We start from the raw sequence: 6,000 nt of genomic DNA, 5'->3' as shown, positions 1-6,000 counted from the left end.
GGCCCTGCTCTCTGCAGGGTGACCAAGGCCACTGTGGCCCAGGCTGGTGACAAGGGACATGGGGACACTGGTGGGGCTTCCTGGGATTTCAGGAGTGTGGCATCGAGTCCTGAATGGGGACCAGGAGGTTGCAGGCTGGGGAGGGGACACACAGCTGTGACACCAGCAGCCCTGTGCAGGGACCAGGACACAGCAGTGCCACACTGCAGGCACCAGGACACTCCAGTGTCACATCAGTGCCACACCAGTGCCACACCAGTCCCATACTGCAGGGACCAGTGCCACGCCAGTGTCACATCAGTGCTTCAGTGCAGACACCAGGACACTCCAGTGTCACATCACTGCCACACCAGTGTCACACCAGTGCCACACTGCAGGGACCAGGACACTCCAGTGTCACATCAGTGCCACACCAGTGCCACACTGCAGGGACCAGGCCACTCCAGTGTCACATCAGTGCCGTACCAGTCCCACACTGTAGGGATCAGGCCACGCCAGTGCCACACTGCAGGGACCAGGACACTCCAGTGCCACACCAGTGCCACACCAGGCCTGTCCCCTGCCACCCCCACCCACTGCAGCCACCCAAGGCCAAACCCTTGAGGTGTCCCCAACCTGAGGAACTCCTTGTCCACTCCAGCAGCAGCAACCAAAGGGGGAGGGAAAACTTCACCCAAACTATTGGCGTTTTTTTTTGCACTGACGGGGATAGGAGAAAAAAAAAAAAAAAAAACCAAAAAACAAAAAACCCTTTTTATTCCCTCCGACGCTTCCACTGCAGGGATGAGTCTGCAGCTGGGGCGCCGGGGACGATCAGCGGCGATTTTTTCCCCATTCCTCGCCGTCTGGGCTGCGGGAAGGAGAAGGAGAAGCAGCAGAGAGCCGTGCCTGGGCAGAGCCCGGCGCGTAGGAGTCCCCACCCGGAAGAGTTTGTCCGGGCAGGGAGGAGGAATCCGATCCCTCCTTTTCCCAGGCTGATCCCAGCTCTCTCTCTCTCTCTCTCTCTCTCTCTCTCTCTGCCCGTGGCCTTGGTGGAAGCCCACGTCCAGCTCTTTTCTGCTGGTTCTGGTGGCTCAGCTCGGGAAGGGTTCCCCGCCAAGCAGCGAGCGATTCCCGACATCTCTCTGCTCTTGTTGTCTGCGGCTCAGGAAAGGTCAGCCCTGCCTCGCCTTCCCTTTTCAGGAGCTGGAAATAATTCTCTCTCTCTCTCTCTCTCTCTCTTTCCCGCACTCCGGCGCTCCCTGTGCCGCGGGGCCCGGCTCCGGGGCTGAGCCCAGCATCCTCCTCCTCCTCTTCATCCTCCTCCTCCTCCTCCTGGTGCCCGGGGGCGGTGATGCCAGCCCAGGGGGGACACCCGGCGCTGCAGAGCCTGGGGACAGCGGGGTGCGGGCGGCCCGGGGAGGGGACAGCGGCGTGTCCCATGCCCAAGGGCAAGACTCGGGATGGCAGCTCCCGGCTCCTGCCTTCCTCCAGGCTAAAAATAAGCCGCTGGCTTCTTCTTCTCGCCCTGCTGGGGCTGGGGGGGCTGGCGGTGGGCAGGGGGGCGCCGAGGGGACCGCGGGGACAGCCGAGTCCCCCAGGAGTGGTGACAGGGCGCGTTGCGTGTGCGTGGGTTTGGAAGTGACCTTTGCTCTTTGGGCATCGGGGTCGGCGATCAGATTTTCAGGTCCGGGCTCGGGTTTCGGGGCAGAAGAGGTGTCTGATTTTCGGCGCCGTTTCTCGAGATGCTAATTCAGGACCCTGCAGCGGCAGCTGGAGCTTTAGTGTCCCTTTGGCCACCCCTGTGCTCGGCCGGGAGGTGCTCGCCGGCCCCTGGAATGCCCTCGGCTTGTCTTTTTTCGCTCCTCGCCTTTTGTTCGTGCTGGGGAATGCCGATGCCTCGCCTCTGCGGGGCTCCAGCCTTTCCAGAGGCTTAGTGGCGTGGCCCTCGCGGCATTCCAGCTCCGAGCCTCGCCTCCTTTCCCCACCTTCTTAAAAATAACCCCGGTGTTGCTGGAGCGCTGCTGGGGCCGCATCCCAGGATTTGGGTGGCAAAGCTGCTCTCCCACTCCTGCCGTTCCACAGGCAGCCCGGGAACGCCGGGATGGGCGAGGGGACAGCTCAGTCCTCCGGCACTGTCCCCTCTCATCCTCGCTCTGTAAAAGCCCCCTGATTTTGGGATAAGTGAGGGGAATCAGGGAGTCTCCAGCACTGTCCCCTCTCATCCTTGCTCTCTCAAACCTCCCTGATTTTGGGATGAGCCCCAGGGAGTCTCCAGCACCGTCCTCTCTCCTTGCTCTGTCAAAGCCCCCTGATTTTGGGATGAGCCCCGGGAAATCAGGAAGGCTCCAGCACTGTCCCCTCTCATCCTTGCTCTCTCAACCCCCCTTGATTTTGGGATGAGAGAGGAGACAGCTCAGTTCTCTATCACTGTCCCCTCTCATTGTCACTCTCTCAAATCCCCCTGATTTTGGGATGAGCCCAGGAGAGTCTCCAGCACTGTCCCCTCTCATCCTCAGTCTTTCAAAACCCCCCTGATTTTGGGATGAGTGAGGGGACAGCTCAGTTCTCCAGCACTGTCCCCTCTCATCCTTGCTCTGTCAAACCCCCCTTGATTTTGGGATGAGAGAGGAGACAGCTCAGTTCTCTATCACTGTCCCCTCTCATCCTTGCTCTCTCAAATCTCCCTGATTTTGGGATGAGCCCAGGAGAGTCTCCAGCACCGTCCCCTCTCACCCTTGCTGTGTCCCTGATTTTGGGACGAGCCGGGAAGGCTCCGAGCGGTTTCTGCCGGGCTGTGGGATTCTGGTGGCACCTGCAGAGCTCAGCCCCAGCCCCCGGAGGGACGGATGGCTGCAGCTGGCAGCGCCTGGTGCCGGCGGCTTCCCGGAGCTTCCGTCTCCATTGGGGCTTCCAGCCGGAGCCAGCACGTGGCCGTGCCAGCAGCGGGGACCCGGCGTGGCCTCGGCGATGGGGACACGCCTGGGGCTGACCCGGGGCTGGGAGGGAGCTCGTGCTCCGGCGTGAACCTGAGCGAAACATTTATTCCTGCCTCTGGAGCAGGGAGGGATTAGTGCGAAGGAGGGAGAGCGCAGGGAAATGAGGGCAGGCTGGATTTGTGGCTGTGCTGGCAGCTGGGACGTGCCAGGCTGGTGCTGGACGGCCGGAGCGAGGCTGGAGGACAGTCACAGCACGGGTGACAGGCTCTGGAGCAGCGGGGAAGCTGGAATGACAAGCAGGATTCATCCCCGTGGCACAGGCCCGGCTGAATCAGCTGCGGGGAGTTGGGATCAGAGGCTGGGAGAAGCTGGGAAGCGTGGCTGCGGGCTTTCCTGGGTGTCCCTCTGCAGACGTGGCTCTGAGTCACCACATCCTGCCTGGGAAAAGTTTTGGGTCCCCACACTTCCATCGGGGCAGGGCTCCGGGATGGCTCCTGCTGCATTCCCTGTGGGACCAAGGCTCCTGCTCATCCCTCGGGACAAATCTGTGGGGCTGGGGGCCACAACCCCCCGTGTGCAGGCTGGAGCTGGGAGAGGGGGAAGCTCCATATTCCTGCATTTTCCAGTGTGACTGGTGCTGGCTATTTTTAGTCGTCCAAATTAAGCTCGCCTTAAACGCTGTCTTTTGAGGTTTCTTTGAGGGAGGAGGCCTGCAGTGGTGTTATTTCCCAAGTGACGGGTTGCTCTCCGATCTGACCCCAGCTGGACTGGCCAAAAAACCCAAGGGAAGGAGCAAAGCTGTGGCTGGGAAGTGTTGGAAGTGTTTCCTCCCCGCGGGGCTGAGCCCGAGGGTGTTTCCCGAGTCGGCAGGAGATTTCCTGGGGGAAGGAGAAGGCAAAGAGCCGAGCCCTGCTCGCATCCCTGTGGGGAAATCCAGCTGGAAAACCTCATCCTGCTACCTGCTCTGGGTGTGCTGTGCCCTCGGGAGCCGGCCTGGCTGTTCCATGGGGCGTTGAATCAGAATCAAAATCCGAATCCGTGCGTTTCTCATCTCAAAGGACGTTACGGATTTATTGGAGAGTGCTGGCTGCTGCTTGGGGGGCTCCTAGAGGAGATGGGAAAGGCTGGACTTGCCACAAGGAAAGGGTGGTGAGATGCTGCTGCCTGTTTTGGGGGAGGCTCCTCCAGAGGAGGCTGTCCTGTTATCTGTGGGTTCTCCAGGATGGCTACAGCCCCGAATTCCATCCCCGCCGTTGGATTGTGTTGTGTGTGGCACTGTTTCCCCACCTCTCCTGATCTGTGGATGTGCTCCGTGCCTGTCTCGCCTCGCCGGGCACCTGCTGGATCATCCCGGAGCCGGGTGCAGGGATGGATTTTCCTCCTCCTGCTCTCCCTTTTCCTCCTCCCTCCCTCCCGCAGCAGCAGCAGCAGCAGCAGCCGGGTGTTTCCGTGCAGGTCAGCAGCCAGGGGATCCTCGGGCTCCTGCAGTCGGACGTGAAATGCATCCAATGGCGGGAGGATGCTGCAGATGGAATTTCTGCAGCGCCCCGAGGGCAGGCTGGAAGTGTCTCCTGGCGTTCCCAGGCACGGGACTGTCCCTTTTCACCTCTGGAAAGGACAATGAGGGAGTGTCCCTTCCTCCTCCCGTCCCTCCCCTGCACGGCCCGGCCTGGCCGTGTCTGAGCCGCTGGGATCTGTCCCCTCTCGGGATGATCCCTGGGAAGGGATCCAGGAGAAGGCAGCAGGGAGCACAGAGGGGTTTTCCCAAATCGCAGCCTCCTCACCTCCGACCTGCCTCCCCTCGAGTGTGGGAGCAGCTGAGGTGGTGCTGGGGGATCCCAAATAGTGCTGGGGGACCCTAAATAGTGCTGGGGGACCCCAAACAGTGCTGGGGGACCCCAAACAGTGCTGGGGGCCCTAAATAGTGCTGGAGGACCCCAAATAGTGCTGGGGACCCTAAATAGTGCTGGAGGATCCCAAACAGTGCTGGGGGACCTAAATAGTGCTGGGGGATCCTAAATAGTGCTGAGGGACCTCGAACAGTGCTGAGAGACCCCAAATAGTGCTGGGGGGATCCTAAATAGTGCTGAGGGCCCTAAATAGTGCTGGGGACCCCAAACAGTGCTGGGGGATCCTAAATAGTGCTGGGGGATCCTAAATAGTGCTGAGGGACCCTAAATAGTGCTGGGGGATCCCAAACAGTGCTGGGGACCCCAAACAGTGCTGGGGGCCCTAAATAGTGCTGGGGGACCCCAAACAGTGCTGGAGGACCCCAAATAGTCCTGGGGGACCTTAAACAGTGCTGGGGGACCCCAAACAGTGCTGGGGGATCCTAAATAGTGCTGGGGGATCCTAAACAGTGCTGGGGGACCCCAAACAGTGCTGGGGGATCCCAAATAATGCTGGGGGACCCCAAACAGTGCTGGGGGCCCTAAATAGTGCTGGGGGATCCTAAATAGTGCTGGGGGCCCTAAATAGTGCTGAGGGAACCCAAACAGTGCTGGACAACCCCACACCAAGCTGCCACCCTGCATTCCCACTCTTCTCGTTATTCCAGGAGCAAACCCAGCTGCCCAGCCCGTGCCTGGGCTCCGTGGGAGGTGCAGAGGCTGGTGCAGGGGATGAGGAAGGCTCCTGATCCCGCTGGGAGAATGCTGGGAGAGGGGAGAGGAGCCAAGGGCTGGGCAGAGGAGGGGATTCCGGCGGGCAGAGCAATCCCGGGTGGGACAGCTGGGCCGGAGGGGGAATCCTGCCCCTGGGTTTGGCATTGTTCCATTGGGATGGGCAGCGGGAATCGGCGCCCTGAGCCATGGCAGGATGTCCACGCTGGGCTCCAGTGTCCCTCCTGTGTCCCCTCACTGTGTCCCCTCACTGTGTCCCCTCGCTGTGTCCCCTCGCCGTGTTCCAAAGATCCCTCACTGTATTCCCACAGGTCTCTCACTGTATCCCAAAAACCCCTCGCTGTATTCCTGCTCATCCCTCACTGCATCCCATGGATCTTTCACTGTATCCCACAGATCCCCCTCGCTGCATTCCCTCAGATCTCTCGCTGCATTCCCAGGATCCTTCACTGTATTCCCAC

The 6,000-nt window shown here is 60.8% G+C and overlaps 1 protein-coding gene across 1 annotated transcript in view; it reads left to right on the top strand.

Annotated features, from left to right (window-relative positions):
* The window catches only part of LOC136371621 (plasma membrane calcium-transporting ATPase 4-like), a 47,055-nt gene that overhangs the window by 5,694 nt on the left and 35,361 nt on the right, over window positions 1–6,000 (top strand).

The sequence above is a fragment of the Sylvia atricapilla genome, chromosome 25, assembly GCF_009819655.1.
Source record: "Sylvia atricapilla isolate bSylAtr1 chromosome 25, bSylAtr1.pri, whole genome shotgun sequence".
In the NCBI taxonomy this organism is placed as follows: Eukaryota; Metazoa; Chordata; class Aves; order Passeriformes; family Sylviidae; genus Sylvia; species Sylvia atricapilla.
The sequence above is the reverse complement of the archived record's forward strand: the minus strand, read 5'-3'. Positions and strand labels throughout refer to the sequence as shown.